Source organism: Miscanthus floridulus, chromosome 4, assembly GCF_019320115.1.
Source record: "Miscanthus floridulus cultivar M001 chromosome 4, ASM1932011v1, whole genome shotgun sequence".
Lineage (NCBI taxonomy): Eukaryota > Viridiplantae > Streptophyta > Magnoliopsida > Poales > Poaceae > Miscanthus > Miscanthus floridulus.
The window spans coordinates 101254544-101273636 of record NC_089583.1 but is presented as its reverse complement, the minus strand read 5'-3'; positions in this window follow the sequence as shown (position 1 = coordinate 101273636).

Genomic DNA, 19093 nt, shown 5'->3' with positions numbered 1-19093 from the left:
CAAATCTCCAGTTGGCCGTTTTCCCAAGTCACCTCAGAATAACCATTCTAAGCCATTCTCCACTCATGAAGGTGGCGCCGAGCGTCGTCGCCATTGTAGGAGTCGGAAGAATCCGATGATGAGGCTGGCACAGAATATGTGGTGTTAGAAGGCCCTCTGGCCCTAGGAAGAGGATGGAGGCTGTCATTCACAATAGACCTATAGGCAAGTCCGAACTGTTCATCATCATAAACAAAAAATATCAATCTCACCTCATGCGTCGGAGACGCTGGTTCATCAGCATGTTCTCCTCTAGGATTTTCTCCGCCACACGCTTGCCTTGGTTGTCTTCGCCGGTCATGAGGGATGATTAGATCTACGAAAGGGAGAAGGAAAACCGCTATAGGATTTCGGTAGGCGAAGAAGAGCAAAGGAACAGTTGTGAGTGGAGATGTGTTCGAGGCCGAAGCCACCGGCTGGTATTTAAAGACTTGAAGCGAAGAGGCGGACACCCCAGGACGCGCAAAAGGCAGCCACAATTAATGGAAGGTGAAGCGCCACTTCACTAATGCCGATGGGAATATGGCGTTGAGCAACTGAAGGCAGGAAATCGAAGGGTTCTCTTAATAAAAGCTATGTTTTCAGACTTGATTGGATTATAAGTATGGGATCGGCTATATCAAATTGGCTCTTTATCCAAAAAAGAAGTGTAATTAAATAACGGAGAGTATGATCAATTCTACACAAGGTACGCGTTGACATGCAGATTTCAAGTCTAGAACGTCATGGGTCGCTCTCAAAATTTCTAAGCCGAATAGCATCAGCTCCCGTGATCCGTTTGACTTCTTCAGCTGATCTAGGGATGCTCTCGAAGATGTACTTATGACGGTCAATGACAATGAGACTCCAGAGAAAGCTAGGGATGGATTACCCTTGACGGCCAAAAGCGAGATAGTCGGTATGGTTGCCTAATCAGGAGAAACCTTATCGGATCAAACGTTATGTGCCTGGTAATATTTACATTTTTGGAAACACTGAGAGGAGAAGAGGGATTCGGCAGAGCAATCGAATGGGGAATATTTAAAGGAATATTACCCTAACGTTTGAAGTAATACTTGATAGCTAATTTGCTCAGCTATCAGTTCTAATAACCGATACCAGAAAGGTATCGCTTCTAGTGCGAAGATAAACCCAGAAGAGTAAAAGCCGATACAATATGTGTCACCCGTAGGAGTGAGGCAAACACGGACAAAGTGGTGCATGAAGTAAGAGGAAAATCATTGGAGACGATGGAATTGTTTGCTTGATGTCACTATTACAAGCTATAGACCAGAAAACACTTTGTTCACTATATCATCGGCCTAGGAGGTCAGGACTACAGAGTTGGCGGCGTCGGAGAAATCCTCGACCAGGCACTCATAATCTCTAGAGTATCCGGTGGCTGGAGCTCCACGGGGAAGAAGCCGAAGATTGTGGCTGGAGTGAACTTGTGTAGTAGCCAGCGCCATGGCAGCGCCATGACGAATGCCATGAAGAGCAACTTCTCTAACATGGTTTGGGATGTCATACAAGCGAACTATCGGAACAGTGCCCCTGGCATTCACGAATTCTGCCGTATGGTCCATAGCTAAACAGAGGTTTTCCAGCTGAGCTGATAGATCTAAAGGATTTAAGGAAGAGGTGATCAGGGTATTGGAGGCAAAAGTTAAGAAGAAACAAAAAATTATGGTAAATGTCTTACCAGTGATTCTGGCTTCAACCTTGGCTAGCCTCTCTCGCACTAGGTTTGCCTCAGGGGGTGATTGGCCCTGAACTATGGCTAGAGCCGACTCCACAATAGCGAGGCAGTCTGCAAGTTTCTCACCGGTCTGGTCAATGGAAGCGATCAAGTGATTGTTATCTCTTGGCCTCCTTAGATAGCGGGGAAGCTATCAACAAATTGGTGTGGAGGATGACCCCAAAGGCTGAGTAGAGTCAGCCCTCTGCTCTAAAACGACAGGAGCATCATGAGGTGCACCCTCTTCACAATGGATGTGCTGGCACGATGATGCAGATCCATCAAGAGCCTCCTCAGCAGATCTATTGCTGTTCTCCATGATCTCAAGCCTACGAAAAAAGCAAAAACTATACTAAGGATGTAGGAGGTTTGAGACGAAGCGGGTGGTTTTTTGATTCAGAGCCATGGCCTGTATATATAGCCTGGGAAGGCAAGAAGATAGACTTCACCAGGGGTGTAAAACTAAAATTAGGAACAGAAACAGATCGACACTCTAGAAATTTAGGGGATAGATAACGAAGAAATAACAAATTCAGACTTATTACTTCCCTGAATTACAAAAATATCGTGGGGCGGATACGAAGAATTTACATTGACCAGAGACCGACCCACCAAGACTTCTTTGGATTGAAGGGAGTTTGGATCCCCACAAGACCGAAGGTCATCATGAACCGAGTCACATCAGCCCATTGATAGAACTGTGCCAGGAAAAGGGGAAAGGCCACCCAACAGATGCCTAGCTAATTCTCGGTGGCTGGGAAACTATGGGAAAGAAGCATGTGGCTTTCCCTGTGGGCATTTGGTGGAACAAACAAGGGGAAGGTGTCCACATATTTTAGCCCTCGCAAACACTAGAACAACTCTACGAGCATGGTGAGAAGACACAGGTGATATCACAAGACTTCTTCTAGCCACAGTAACTAATCCTCTTACTTGACAAGGCGCTAGAATGAGCGACACAATCACCCTATGCACAAGGATTCTTCTAACCACTCAAGATCTTCATAGTAAAAGAATGGACCATGGAGGGTCCGGTGGAGCTAGAAGCACTCGAGGGAGCAGATGGAAGAAAAACATGGCTGGATTGTTGAGTTGCTCTCACCAGGGTCAGATAAACATTTTATAGCCGGCCCAAAAAGATGAATCCATGTGCCCATGAAGCAATGACGCTCTTGTAAAAGTTTTGAGGCATAGGCTCAAGAGCTGCGGACGGCAACAAACAATAGACCCCAGATCAAGATTCTCTGCCCGTGACTGTGGACGAATTAGGGATACAAACATAATAATTTTAGAATAAAATTACTTTTATCCCAAAATTGGAGGATATGGATTTACACCAAAATTTAGAAGGAGTCTCGCAGAGACTTAAAAGCTCCTAAGATCCTGTCATCAAGGAAGCAATTGCGTGCAAATTAGAATTAGCTGATTCGAATGCAGCACCGGAATCAGCTTTCTTCAGGCAGCGCTGGTAGATAATGACAAAGGCTACTATCGGCGCTAGGACAAAATATGATAGACTCTACAAAACGAGAAAGATTAGGGTCCAAGTTATCTTAAATTAGGAGTGTTTTCTTTTATGCCAAAAAATTGTAACGAACCGTGCTCGAGTAGGATTCATGTTTAGACTTTGGGTATAAATACCAAACCCCGGCTATTATAAAGGACAACAATCAATCCAATATAGAAGTCATTTACTTTTTTAGCCCTGGCCACCCCTTAGGAGTAGGAGTAGAGTAGATCTCGATGAGTTCTTCAGTAAGTACGACTGCATCGATCCGATCGACCTCCACTGCTTGTTGTAAGTACCGTCATGGCTTATACCTCTGTTTGTATGGCTACATCGATCCGGTCGACCTCCACTGCGACTCTAGTATAAGTTAGTTATCGATTCTTGCCTAGTTCAAGTATGACTGCATCGATCCGGTCGACCCCCACTACATGAACTAGATCAAGGTCAAGTTATCGGCTCTACCTTAGAACGACAGTCTTTGGTAGATTCATTAAGTTACTGATATTGCTTATTGCTTTCATTATTTATTTAAATTACAGCAATATCACTTTGCCCGATTGGGATTGATCTAGATTAGCCCTATATCCTATTTAGCCCATCATTTGTTAATCTAAACCTGATCTAATCTGTACATTAAACAATGAGTTATGTTTTATCGATTGTTTTACATCAATCTTGATCATGCATAGCGTGTGGTTAAAGCATGTTGCGTCTTGAGTAGATTTATTGGCTAGCAAAAACCGTTCCACGGCCCGTTATCATGGCCTATGTGATTCTGCCTCACACCCCACTATTAGCACTGTGGAGTGGGGATCATTATTCGGTAGGACTATTCTAGATAAGGCATGACTTTAACTGTGCGCTATGCCTGAATCGGCTGTTTTAATCGATATTGAGTGCTTTCATGAACAGTTCACATTATGAGACTGTTGAAGTAAAGATATATTGAAAGATATGTTAGCCCCATGATCTTATTTGTATTACGGCCTGCATGATTTTGCCTCATGCCCCACTGATATTAGTAATGAGTTAGGGTCATCGAGTCTATTGTTATTTCTACAGCTTGTATGATTCTGCCTCATGCCCCACTAGTCATAGCAATAGATGAGATCTAACATGTTCATTAGATTTATCTTTATTAAACGGTTAAATGGTGTTGAATTGTTTCTTTATATAAAAAGGGGTTCGGTTGCTTGTAATCAATGGCTCAGCATAAACTAATCATTGTTGACATTTTAATGCCATTGATTAATATCTGCTCAAATAACAACATTTATCTTGAATGATAATAGATTCTTCTTATACAACCTAATGAGCTTTAACCGATTTATTCTCATGAATATGCTGGAATCGACTATTTAGTCGATCTCCTTTCATATCAGCTCTCACAGCCGCACATTCAGGACTGTCTGGCAACACCGGCAAGTTCTGCCCTTAATTATTGATAAGCTTTCTCTCCTTGTCAATTACAGGGTCAAATTGACTAGCACGTCTCAAGAGGAGTGTGCATGATCGACCATCCCTATGCTGAAGCTAGGCGGATCTATAGCTCCATCGAGCAGACCCTTCTAGCTTGCTGCGTGTGTCCTCGGCACAGGACAAAAATTCAGTGTCGACACTAGCATGGAAATTCTATGAATGTAAAGACAAGAATTGAATTGCTCAAAGTAAAGAGAGAAGGAGGAACACAGCGATGTTTTGCTAAGGTATCAAAGAGTGGCCACTCCCTACTAGTCCTCGTTGGAGCACCCGCGCAAGGGCATAGCTCCCCCTTGATCCATGCAAGGATCAAGTGCTCTCTATGGGTTGATTCTTCGATACTCCGTCATGGTGAATCACCCACAATCACTCACAACTTGAGTTAGGTCATCCACAAGCTCCGCTGGATGATCACCAAGCTTCCAATCACCACCAAACCATCTAGGTGATGGCGATCACCAAGAGTAACAAGCACGAACTGTCAATTGATCACGATAAGCCTAATGAGAAGGGTGGGTGCACACTTTGCTACTCTTGTTTTCACTAATGAGGCCTCTCTCTTGGATTCTTAAATCTCAATCACCTCACTAGGACATTGCTCTTCTTAGCACTCTCAAGGGTGTTTCTCAGCTGTTGACATAAGCAAAAGTGACCCCTTGAGTGAATAGAGGAAGTATTTATAACCTCTCATTCAAAATGAACCATTATGTGCCACTGTGGGGTGACCGGACGCTCCAGTCAAGGTGACTGGACGCTCTGGTCAGTTCTCCCTGCCACCAAGCAAATGGCACCCTTCGGATGTGTTTTTTCTATCAACTTTGCAACCGACATAATCCGAATCAAAATAGCCAACTAACTCAAATATAGCTCCTTTGGTATACCAAAGGCTAATGCTTGGTGTGTGCTTAAGATACCTAAGGATTCTTTTAACGGCAATCAAATGAGCTTCCTTAGGATTAGCTTGAAATCTAGCCCACATACACACACTAAACATGATGTCGGGCTTAAATGCGGTTAAATATAACAAGCTACCAATCATAGAGCGGTAGAGAGTTTGATCAACCATTTTACCTCCCTCATCTAGGTCGAGATGTCCATTAGATGGTATAGGTGTCTTGATTGGCTTACATTCATCCATATTGAACCTCTTGAGAAGATCCTTGGTGTACTTTTCTTGAGAGATGAAAATTTCCTCTCATTTGCTTGACTTGAAAATCAAGAAAGAATGTAAGCTCTCCAATCATTGATATCTCGAACTCCTTCGACATCAATTCACAAAACTCTTTGCAAGAATCTTCATTTGATGAGCCAAATATGATATCATCAACATATACTTGACAAATGAAGATATATCCATCAAGCTTCTTGGTGAATAGTGTGATGTCGATCTTCCTAATGATGAATCCCTTCTCAATGAGAAAATCCTAAAGATGCTCATACCAAGCTCTTGGGGCTTGCTTAAGCCCATATAGCGCCTTGGACAACCTATACACATGATTAGGATATCTAGGGTCTTCAAACCCAGGAGGTTGATCAATATAGACTAGTTCATTAATAAAGCTATTTAAAAATGCACTTGTCACATCTATTTGATATAGTTTCATTTCATGATGTGATGCATATGCAAGGAGGATATGAATGACTTCAAGTCTTGTAACCGGTGCAAAGGTCTCTCCTAAATCCAACCCTTTAACTTAAGAGAACCCCTTTGTAACTAGTCTTGTCTTATTCATCACAACTACACCTTGATCATCTTGCTTGTTGCGGAACACCCACTTTATTCCAATGACTCTTGCACCTTGTGGTCACTCTTTAAGAGTCCAAACTTCATTGCAGCCGAAGTTGTTCAACTCTTCGTGCATGGTGTTTATCCAATCCAGATCTTGAAGAGTTTCTTCTACCTTAGTAGGCTTAAAGCATGAGACAAAAGAGTGATGTTCAGTAAATAAAACAAGCTTTTGAGAGCGAGTCATACACCCTTCGATGGACTCCCTATGATGAGATCTTGTGGATGAGCTTGTAGTAGAGATAAGTTTCTTCTATCAACCACTTGAGGGGGAGGCTGTGGAGCATCAACATCTGCTTGTGCCACCATTTGATCATGGGAGACATGAATATTTTCATTTTCTACTCTCCTATCTTTATCACCATCTTGTGGCAAATTTGATGAAGAAGGTGGACTAATCACCTGTACATCATCTTCATCATCTTGTGGCTTGATGTCTTCAATCGGAATATTCTTCATGGTCTCCCTCAATGGTTCATCATCTACATCATTAAGATTCTTATGTGCTCCTTGGAAGCTGTTAGATTTATTAAATTCCATATCATATGTTTCTTCAACCAAGCCGGTGGTATGATTAAATGCTCTATATGCTTTGGACTTTGATGAGTAACCAATAAGAAAACTAATATCATAACATCTTTGAAACTTCCCTAGATGTTGTTGCTTCTTGTAGATGTAGCATTTGCAACCAAACACCCTAAAGAAGGAGACGTCCAACTTCTTTCCATTGAGCAACTCATAAGGTGTCTTGCCAAAAAACTTTTGAAGGAATAGGCGGTTGGATGCATAGCATGCGGTATTGATAGCTTTCACCCATAGAGCTTCGGGTGTGTTGTACTCATCTAGCATTGTTCTTGCAAGTGTGATTAGTGTCCGGTTCTTTCTCTCAACTACATCATTTTGTTGAGGAGTGTAGGTTGCGGAGACTTCATGCTTGATTCCAACTTCATCATAATAGGCTTCAATGTTTGTGTTGTCGAACTCTTTACCATTGTCACTTCTAATCTTCTTGAGCTTTACTTCAAACTTATTTTGTGCTCTCTTGGCAAACTTTTTAAAACATGATGCCACTTCAGATTTGTCATGAAGGAAGAATACCCATTTGTATCTAGAGTAGTCATCAACAATCACAAGACAATAAAGATTTCCTCTCAAACTCTTGTATGTTATTGGTCCAAATAAGTCTATGTGAAGGAGCTCTAGCACTCTTATGGTTGATATGAAAGCTTTTGTAGGATGAGTGTTTACAACTTGTTTGCTGGCTTGACATGCACTACAAAGCTTATCCTTCTCAAACTTCACATCCTTCAACCCTCTTACCAATTCATTCTTCATTAGCTTCTTGAGTGAACTCATTCCAACATGAGAAAGTCTTCTATGCCATAGCCACCTAAGTGATGTTTTGGTGAATAGGTATGTCTTTAAATTAGCATCTTCAGAGGTAAAATCCACTAGATATAGGTTATTGTATCTAAATTCCTTAAATATCACTTGATCATCATCCTTCTTAGATACAACCACTTCCTTCTCGGTGAATAGGCATTGAAAGCCAAGACCACACAATTGTCCAATGGATAGCAAGTTGAAACTCAATGAAGCAACATATAGCACATTTGAGATTGAATGGTCATTTGATATTGCCATTTGCCCAATCCTTTAACTTTGCCCTTTGAATTATCTCCAAATGTGATTCTTTCTTGTCCATCTACTTCTTCATCTAGGGAGGTGAACATATAAGGATCATCGGTCATATGTTGTGTGCAACCACTATCAATTACCCAATGACTTCCACCGGTCTTGTAGTTCACCTATACATAAGAGATCAAGCTTTAGGAACCCAAACTTGTTGAGGGCCCTTGACTTTCTCAACAAATGACTTTGCAACCCAAATTTTCTTAGGCCTATTCTTGTTGGGAGGTCTTAAGAACATAACTTTCATCTTTCCACTAGGGTCCTTTCTAAGCATGTAATGAGCATTGAAAGCAAAGGGTCTAGCATGCTTGGGCAAGGGTTGTGGTGGTGGAGTTTGACACTCATGGGCAAAGTGACCTTCTTGTCCACACTCAAAATACCTCTTTGGCTTTGACTTTGACTTGTATTGTTGTTGTTGAGCTTGAGCCTTCTTCTCTTGGTTTACCAAGTACCCAATGCCACTTTTATCCATCTTCATGATGGTGTTCATTAGCAACTCACTTTGAAGATACTCGCCTCTTGTGAACTTGCTCAATCCAATCTTGCGATGTTCTTTTTTCAACTTGAGCTTCTTGTTCTCTTCTTTGAGTGCATCATCATTTTTCTCTTCCTTAAGTCTCTTGTTCTCTTCTTTGAGCTTCTCATTCTCAAGAATCAAATCACCATCATGATCAAGAGTTTCTAACACTAGAGTGTTGGTGGTTTTGAGCTCTTCAAGATCTTTCTTGAGCTTTTCATTATCATGCTTGAGCTTGACATACTCATCATAGTTGTCAGTTTCAACCACTTGATTGCCTTTGCCACTAGATCCTTCCTCAATGCTCTCAACAATTAAATAATCACATGATATAGCTACATCAATCTTGACAATATTGTTAGTAGCATCATGTGGCTCATTGGATAAAACTTCTTGAGCAATAACAAGATTATCATGATTGATCTTGAGAGTTGTATATTCTTCTTTTAGCATATTATGACTAGTGATGAGCTCATTATGTATCCTCTCAAGTTTATCATGTTTTTCTTTAAGCTCTTTCTTAGAAGATTTGAGCTCCTTGAGTTTGGATGACATAGCATCATTTGCTTCTCTAAGCTCAACACTAGCCTTTTCCGCTATATCACATTTAGCTAAAAGAGAATCATTCTTAGCTTCTAGCTTATCATTCTTAGCTCTAGTCTTTCTAATGATCTTAGTGTATTGATTTATAAATTTAACAAGATCATCATATGAAGGTGATTCAAATTCATCATCATCACTATCACTATCACTATCATCATTGTTAGCATGATCATCACCACTACTATCATCATCATTTGATACCTTTCGTTCACCCTTGGCCATAAGGCATAGGTGTATAGAGGATGATGGCGGTGGTGTCGGTGAAGATGATGAAGAGTCAATCACAATGACGACCACCTTCTCGTTGTCACTATCATCATCAGATGAGCAACTAGATGAATCAATGTCCGTGAGCCAATCACTGATGATGTATGCCTTCCCATTTTTCTTCTTCTTATAGAAGTCCTTCTTCTTGCCATCCTTCTTGTATGGCTTGTTTTTCTTCTTCTCATCATTATCTTCATCACTTGAGTCATCTTTCTTGCCCTTATACTTTTTCTTGTACTTGTCTTTCTTGGGCTTGGTACATTGATGAGCTAGATGACCAAGTTCTCCACAATTATAGCAATCCATCTTAGAGATTGGCTTCCTTCTTGTGCTAGTGAAGAACTTCTTTTTCTTGCTATCAAACTTGACGCCATTCTTGTTGAGCTTCTTTAGCATCTTGGCAGTTTTTCTCACCATGAAAGCAAGACTTGCATCATCAACTTCATCATCACTTGAGCTCTCATACTCAATTCTTCCTTTGCCCTTCTCTTGGCTAGCCTTGAATGCTAAGTCTTTGTCTTTCTTCTTGGTAGAGGATGAGTCATCTTGTGGTGTGATGTGCATGTACATCTCATGAGCATTGATCTTTCCCAAGATTTGAGTCGGTGTAGTGGTGGAAAGATCACCTTGATGAAATACGATCACAATATACCCAAATTTATCAATGGGGAGGACACTCAAGATTTTTCTTACAACATTGGATGGTTGCATTTGAGTGAGTCTAAGCCCATTGACTTTCTCTACAAGAATATTCAAGCATGAGTACATTTCATTAGCACTCTCTTTAGGAAGCATCTCAAAAGAATTAAGCTTTTTCATTACGAGATGATAGCGTTCCTCACGCTCGCTCTTAGTTCCCTCATGGAGCGCACAAATGTCCGACCATAGTGCATGGGCGTCCTTGTGGTTCCTCACCTGGTTAAACACATCTTTGCAAAGGCATCTAAAGATAGTGTTTCTAGCCTTTGCATTTCATTTTTATAGTTCACTTCATCGCCTTGAAGGTGCATGGGATACCAAGGTTTTGGGAATCCTTGTGAGGCGGCTCTAAGTATTCCAACATCTAGAGCTTCTAAATACGCCTCCATGCGGATTTTCTAATATGGAAAATCATCTCCCTCAAAGATAGGAGAAGGACTATCCCTGTGAGACATCTTTCTCTAGGCGGTTAAGCCTAAATACGAGAGCACGAGGCTCTGATACCAATTGAAAGGATCAAGATGCCCAAGAGGGGGAGGGGGTGAATTGGGCTAATTCTAAAATTCTTTGTAATAATTAAACCCTATACTTAGCCCACTTCACCCCTTGTATCTAGAAAGTGTTTCTAATATTCTACCACATAAAAGTTTTGCAACCTAAGTTTCAATCCTGCTCTAACATGGCAATTCTATGAATGTAAAGACAAGAATTAAATTACTCAAAGTAAAGAGAGAAGAAGGAATGCTGTGATGTTTTGCTGAGGTATCGGAGAGTCACCACTCCCCACTAGTCCTCGTTGGAGCACCCACGCAAGGGTGTAGCTCCCCCTTGATCTGCGCACGGATCAAGTGCTCTCTATGGGTTGATTCTTCGACACTTCATCGCGGTGAATCACTCACAACCGCTCACAACTTGAGTTGGATCATCCACAAGCTCGGCTAAATGATCACCAAGCTCCTAATTACCACCAAGCTGTCTAGGTGATAGCGATCACCAAGAGTAACAAGCACGAACTCTCACTTGACCACGACAAGCCTAATGAGAAGGGTGGATGCACACTTTGCTACTCTTGCTTTCACTATGATGCCTCTCTCTTGGATTCTCAAATCTCAATCACCTCACTAGGACCTTACTCTTCTTGGCACTCTCAAGGGTGTTTCTCAGCTGTTGAAATGAGCAAAAGTGATCCCTTAAGTGAATAGAGGAAGTATTTATAACCCCTCATTCAAAACGAACCGTTATATGCTACCGCGGGGTGACCGGACGCTCCGATCAAGGTGACCGGATGCTTCGGTCAGTTCTCTCCGCCACTAAGCAGTTAAGTTGTAACCGGACACTGATCAGCGTCTGGTCAGCACTGACCGGATGTGTTCGATCACAAAAACTATCCTCTGGAACCTTACTGATGTTGACCGGACTCTGGAACCCAGCATCCGATCACTTTGCTGCTCAGCATCCGGTCAATAGCCGAAACCTGACCAGCGTCCGATCAGCACTGACCGGATGTGTTCGATCAGGATTCTCCTTTTCTAGGACCTTACTAGAGTTGATCGGACTCTAGCACCCAGCGTCCGATCATATTTCACTCAGCATTCGGTCGCATCTAGATGACTTCTCCTTAATCAAATGAACTGACCGGACTCTGTGCCAGCGTCCGGTCACACCGGAACCAGCGCCCGATCAACATTTAACCCTCCATTCACTTCCAACTCGCAATCATATATAAATGAAGTTCGCTCCAATTGATCTAAGGGCTACTTAGGAGCTACCTAGTACTAGATTTGATAAATGTGCACCACACCTAACCCACTAGGCTCACCTATGTCAAGCTACCCGTCCAAACCCCTCTTAATAGTATGGCCAAAGGAAAAACAAAGTCCTAAACTACTCTAAGTGTCTCTTCAACACCAAACGACACTTAAAACTAGTCCATCCTTAACCTTGTCGTCCATCCTTTGAAAACCGAAACAATTTCCATCGTAGGGGCATGACAACCATGATTGCCTAATCAATTGCCATTATCGTGACCTAACTTAATTGTCTCTGCAAAATACACGTTAGTCACAGTAATCATATATTGTCATTAATCACCAAAACCCAACTAAGGGCCTAGATGCTTTCAAGCATCTACAAGTGTTTTTCTAAAATTTACTCTCCCTGTTTCAAAATAAAATATCATTTAATTTGTATCTCCAAATAAATTTATTATAAAAATATTTTGAATAATTAATCTAATAATACTTATTATACATCATAAATATTAATGATTTCTTGTACATAGTCGGTTCAACTTCAAAGCATTTTACTTCGCGTGAAATAAGAATGACACTTATTTTGGGACGGAAGGAGTACTCTCTAAATTATCATTTGTGGAGTAATTCGAGTAAAAACCGTTTTCTATATGTTTGTACCCTCTAACAGATTTTCTATATCTTGTGTGCACTTTAAATAGCTATTCTCACTCTTTATCTTTAGCTAGCGAGAAATCAGAAATAGATAATGTCTATATTTAGATATCTAATTAAAGAGGCTGTTGTTGGAGGGTATTTTTCTCACCGAAATCTCTATCCTATAAATTAGGAAATATATAAAGAGTCTCTTGGAGTTGCTCTTAGATCTCCAAATATAATCATTCTTTGTTTTGAGTTTCGTGCTAGCTAAAGATGAAGAGCAGAGCTAGCTCTCTAGAGTACATACAAAATATAGAGATGGAAAAATATAAAGAGCGATGTTTATTCAAATATGATGATTCAAAAAGTAAGCGGTTTAAGAAAGATTCTTTGAGACAACTCTTATACAGGGTTCTACTTTCTTCCTCCCAAAATAAGCGTTGTTTTCGCTTTTCGATGAGTTAAGCACTTTTAACTTTGACCAATATATGTAAGAAAACATTAATATTCATAGTACGTAATCAGTATCATTAGATATGTCATTGAATCTATTTTTATAATATACTTATTTAAAGATATAAATATTGTTAATATTTTATATAAATCTAGTTAAACTTAAAAAAATTGACCGATACGACACTTTTTAAGAATATAATAACAAAAGTTACTATATGTGTCTTTACCAATGACTACGTGCTCAACACTTAAATGAATAAAGTCACCAGTACGAAGTGCTTTTATGGTACTTCGTTGTCGGCTGATAGCTATTTGATTCAGAGCCACGTCAGCAAAAGTGATAAGGTAGCACCAACATGAAGATGGAAAAGAAAATGAGTTTCATCACTATAAAAGCCACTTAAAAATCTTTATAAAATAAGTCCATCATGCTATAATACCATCTTGAGATTTAAGCCCAGTTTTTATCTCTCAAAAAAATTAGACCTAGAGTGACCATTTTGCTCATGTGTTCTTTACCTTCTCCCTTCAAGGCTCTCACGTGCTCTCCCCTATTTCTTATGGAGTTGGGGGCGATCGGGTCTCCTATGATTCTAACGCCGGTGCTCCCCAGGCTATGCCTCCCCTGACTTTGAGCTTGAGCAAGCTCCCATTTGGGTGGAATTGCCCACATCAAAGATAGCTCACGAGCGATTTATTAGAGCGTCGTCCATGATTGAGATAGGATGATGTTGCCGCTGGCTCCTTTTCTCACCGATGCTATCGTTGGCTCATGCGTGTCAGGGCAACAGTCACCGCTACCCAAGGTGGCGCCACTGTCACTGTCGTGGACATGGCTGTCATCATGGTTGTGCTCATGGCGGCTTGGCTTGGTGAGGGCGATGCTAGCCGTGCCATGGCTCATGCTAGTGCAACCCTGCTTAGGGGAGACGTGGCTTGGGGGGTGGCAACATTGGTGTCAGTCTCATTGGTCGCCCCAACTCCGAGAGAGAACACGTGAGAGAGATGAAGGGATAAGGTAAAAGAACATATGAGCAAAATGGTCACTCTAGGTCTAAATGTTGGGTGAGAAAAATTAAAACTAGATTTTAATCTTGAAATGACATTATAGTCTCATTGCAAGAATATCTAAGGTTGCTTTGCCCAATTTTATCTAACCAGGCTAGCATGCAAATCAAGGCTAAGCAAGGTGAGTCCAAATAGAATTAGTTGTTTGGTTGTTTTGCTTAGTGTGAAAGCTTGTCTAACACCCCATAGGACCTATTCGGCTGGTATTAAAGCCGACTGATAAGCCGGCTGAAGCTATTTTGTTGTGAGAGAGAAAATACTATAGATTCTAGCTGATAAGCCAGCTGATAAGTTCAAGCGAACATGCCAAATGCTCATCTTGGTCTGGTGATCATTCAATCATGCATAGATGTCAGAGGAGTAGCAAATCTGCACCATACAGTACGAGATGCGCTTGCCGCTCGCCTTGCCGATGTGAGAGAGCCGATCTGGCTCTCCTGTTTGGGCAAGGATTTTCTTGCTTGGAGAGGCGAGCTAGGGCTTGCTTGATAGCATTGCTAGTTTTTTTAGGGAAGCCATGCGGCGCACTTTATTGATTATCAAATAGGATTACATCATTTACAAGACTCTCAAGAATAAAATTAGGGGGTTCATCGACCCAAATACAAATTTCTTTTGCTGATAAAGCTACTTTCGCTAACTCGTGCGCCACCTTATTTGTTTCCCAATCGCACTTCTCAAGAGATATTGCTTCAAAGTTCTGCCATAGCTAGAAACATTCATCAAAGATTGGCGATCGCTGTAGATGAGATGCCACTTTTCATAGTGTCCATAACCTCCGTGCAGTCTGAATGAACGATGAAGCCGCTGCATCCGATGTGTTGAGCAAGTAGCAGTCCTTTCAGTGCCATTGCTTTCGCCATTAGGGCATCAACCACATGCTCCCTATAAGTGTAAGAGCCTACAATGGAGGAGCCATCAGAATCCCTTATGACGACTCCTGTTCCTCCATCCCCATATTGTTCTCTGAAACTACCATCAACATTTATTAATAACTTCCCTGTTGGAGGTTTTTTTCCATCCCTCTCTTTGCCTGACAGTTTTTCTCATCACTCTTTGGTAATTAGTGGCAAGAGTAGCTATAGAGAGGACTGATCGCACCGGGCGCTGGATCGGTTCGCCGTGAACAAATTTTTGACGTTCCCACCAAGTGTACCAGCCACCCATTAGGATCAGTTCAGCCAGACCAACAGAGTTTAGCTTCTCAAGCGGCCAAGAAATTTTGATCAAATTAGCAACAAGCACTGAACCCGATCTATCTGATTCTAGAACTCTTTCCAATTTCCTCCATACTCCAAGCCTCTACCATATCTCCTTTGCACGGGAGCAAGTAAAAAGGAGATGTTTTATATCCTCATAGTCATCATGGCATGTAGGACAGCTGCTGGAGTTTCAATATGTCTATTTGCAAGAATCCCCTTGCACGATAAGTCACCATGCAACACTCTCTAGCCAAAAATTTTGATCTTGCTTGGGATTTGCAATTGCCATAGTTTTTTCCATACTTTCTCATCGCCTACTCCACTAGCTTGTTCCTGAATCAGGTTTCCTCTAAACTTGTACATCCATTACTGATGATATGCAGACCCGATAGAAAAGAGACCATTCCTATTAAAATTCCATGCAACAATATCCTCCCTGTCGGCCGATAGTGGAATTTGTAAAATACGGTGTACATCAACTGGCCAGAACAAGTCTCTGATCATTTGTTCATCCCAATTCCTGTCGATAGGGTTTATCAATTCCTCCACATTAGTTATCAGATTATTTCCTCTAGGGGTCAAAATTTTTAGGTTGTGACTGGATGGGATCCAACAATCTTCCCAGATTTTAATTTGGGAACCATCCCCAACTCTCTGAATGTATCCTCATTTAAAACCTCCAAACCCGCCAAAATGCTTTGCCAAGTGTATGAGCTTCCTCTCTTTGGTTTAGCCTTTAACAAGTTACCATCCGGATAATACTTTGCTTTAGAATCCTAGCACATAGAGAGTCTGGCTCAGCTAGCAGTCTCCGGACTTGCTTGGCTAACAAAGCCTGATTAAAACTTTCTAAGTCTCTAAAACCCATTCCACCTCTTTTCTTTGGGATGCAAAGTTTCCACCATGCCTTCTAGTGAATTCTTCTATTGTCATCTTCATCACCCCACTAGAATTGTGATATGGCATCTGATATCCCTTTACAAATTTTGTTTGGGATTTTAAAAACCATCATCGCATATACTGGTAAGGCTTGAGCGATGGACTTTATAAGAATCTCTTTACCTCCCATACTTAATAGCTTCTCCTTCCATCCCTTTGTTTTAGATCGGACACGATTAATTAGATGTTGAAAACAATCACTGCGATCTGCTCCTACCAACGCAGGGAGACCTAGGTATTTGTGGTTCAACGATTCTGTCATGATATTTAGGGATTGGCACACCTCTAATTTATCTGATACAGAGGTGTTCTCACTGAAGAAGATACTTGATTTTGCATCACTCACCATCTGCCTCAAACTTGCACAATAACTGTCTAACAGATGTTTCAGATTATCAACATTTCTCTTATCTGTGTGAATCAAGATCAAGGAATCATCTGCAAATAAAAGATGGGATACTTCTGGTGCATCTCTATAGACCCGAATTCCCTCTATCTCTCCCCTTGTTTTGGCCCCCTTCAGCAGACTTGAGAGGCCTTCAGCCACAAATAGAAACAGGTAAGGGGATAGAGGATCACCTTGACATAGTCCTCTTGTTGGCATGAACACCCCTGTCTCCATCGAATTGAACTTGACATTATATTTCACTGAGGACACGCAAGCCATGATCAGCTGCACCCATCTTCGGTTAAAACCCATTTTAGCATAATTTTCTCCAGAAAAATCCCATTTCACTCTATCATAAGCTTTATGCATATCCAACTTTATAGCACAAAGGCCTCGCTTACCACATTTCTTCTTTATTCTATGAATACTTTCATAGGCAATAAGGATATTATCTGTGATCAGCCTCCTCAGTACAAAAGCACTTTGATGATCACTAATAATCTCTGACAAAATCGCTCTCAATCTATTCGCTAGCATTTTTGAAATGACCTTATACACCACATTACAAAGATTGATCGGACAAAATTGTGACACCAAAGTTAGATTATTTACCTTGGGGATCAAAACAATTGTTGTGTCATTCCAACTATCTGGGACTTTACAACGGTTCACTACCTCCAAAACTTCAGCTACTAAGTCATCACCCAATAGATTCCAGAACCTTTTAAAAAATACTACATGCAGTCCATCTAGACCCGGTGCCTTGAGATCTCCTATTTGAAAGAGAGCCTTCTTTACTTCCTCATAGGAGAAAGGCGCCAGCAACCCTATGTTCATGTCCTGTGTTACATAGCGCTGCACATCTGCCAGAATAGCTGGATGAGGTTCACCCAACTCTGAGGTAAATAAATTACCAAAGTAGTCTTGCACAATGGAGCACATCGTCGCCCCATCTTCCTGGATTGTTCTGTTATGATCAGCTAAACCTTTTATGGTATTCTTCCTCTTAGGTTTGGATGCATAGTTTTGGAAGAAACTAGTGTTTCTATCTCCATGCTTCAACCAGTTTGCTCGAGCTCTTTAGACCCAATGAATTTCTTCTTGCTCTAGCAGCAATTCAATTCTGATCATGACTTCCTTTTGTGCTGCTGAGTTAGCCTCATTCATTAGCTCCCTTCTTAGATGCTCCAAATCCTTTTGGAGAACCTTAATACGAGCGGTGGGTCTTTTTAGAACCTCCTTATCCCACTAATGTAATTCTTCATGCACTTCATTTACTTTCTCCATTAGCTTGGGCCCTTCCCCATGTGCTGTTGCTCTTGCCAAGCTGCTTTAATAATTTCTTCCACCGTGTCCTCCTGTAACCATCGAGCCTCGAACCTCCTTTTATGGACTGCTTGGCCCCCATGAGTTCCCCATAGGTAATTAACATCCATCAAAATTGGGCGGTGATCAGACCTTGTCATCTCACAATTAGTCAGAGCCGCTTGAGGAAAGAGGTCCGACCATTGCACATTAGCCACCGCTCTATCAAGTCTTTCCCTGAGTTGTCCTCGCCGCCAAGTAAAGTGATCCCCCTAGGAAACCCATGTCATTAAGATTACATTCTGAAAGCACGTCATGAAAAGCTTACATTTGCCTTTGTGGCCTAGGCCTGCAGTCTTCCTTTTCCATATTGTACAAAATTTCATTAAAACCCCCCATGAGAAGCCACGAGGTATTTAAATCACCTTTGATTGAGCGCAGGGCTTTCCAAGTGACATGCTTTTGATTCCACTCCGGATCGCCATAAACTCCAATAAACCTCCAACTCACTCCATTATCAATGATGACATTAATATAGTTCTTCGTAATTCCTTGAACCTGGATACTAATATCATCCCTCCACATAAGTACCAACCCTCCACTTTGGTCATCACTTTCGTGAATAAGCAAATGATCGAAGCCTGCCCGTCTTCTAATGTTTTCTGCCTTTGCATTATCCAGATGTATTTCAAACAGAAACCACACATCTAGGTTTAGACGCCTTCGGACTTCCAAAAGCGCTCGAACTGCCCGAGCTGAACCTAGCCCGTAGCAGTTCGATGCTAAGAGTTTCATTGTTCCCGTCGAACCTCCTCAAGGGAGGATGCCGATAGAGCTAGTTGTTTCACTGCAGTCTTCACAATTCCATCAGTCACCCCTTCTTTCCTTTGTCTTTTCTGTTCCTGAATCTTCTCTGGACTATCTGTCCTGGTTGATGCTCCTGGATCAAACAAAGGATTATACATATTCACCTCATTTTCATATATATCCATATCTTCTCCTTCAGTATCCTCATGGGTCAAACCCCTTCCTCTAC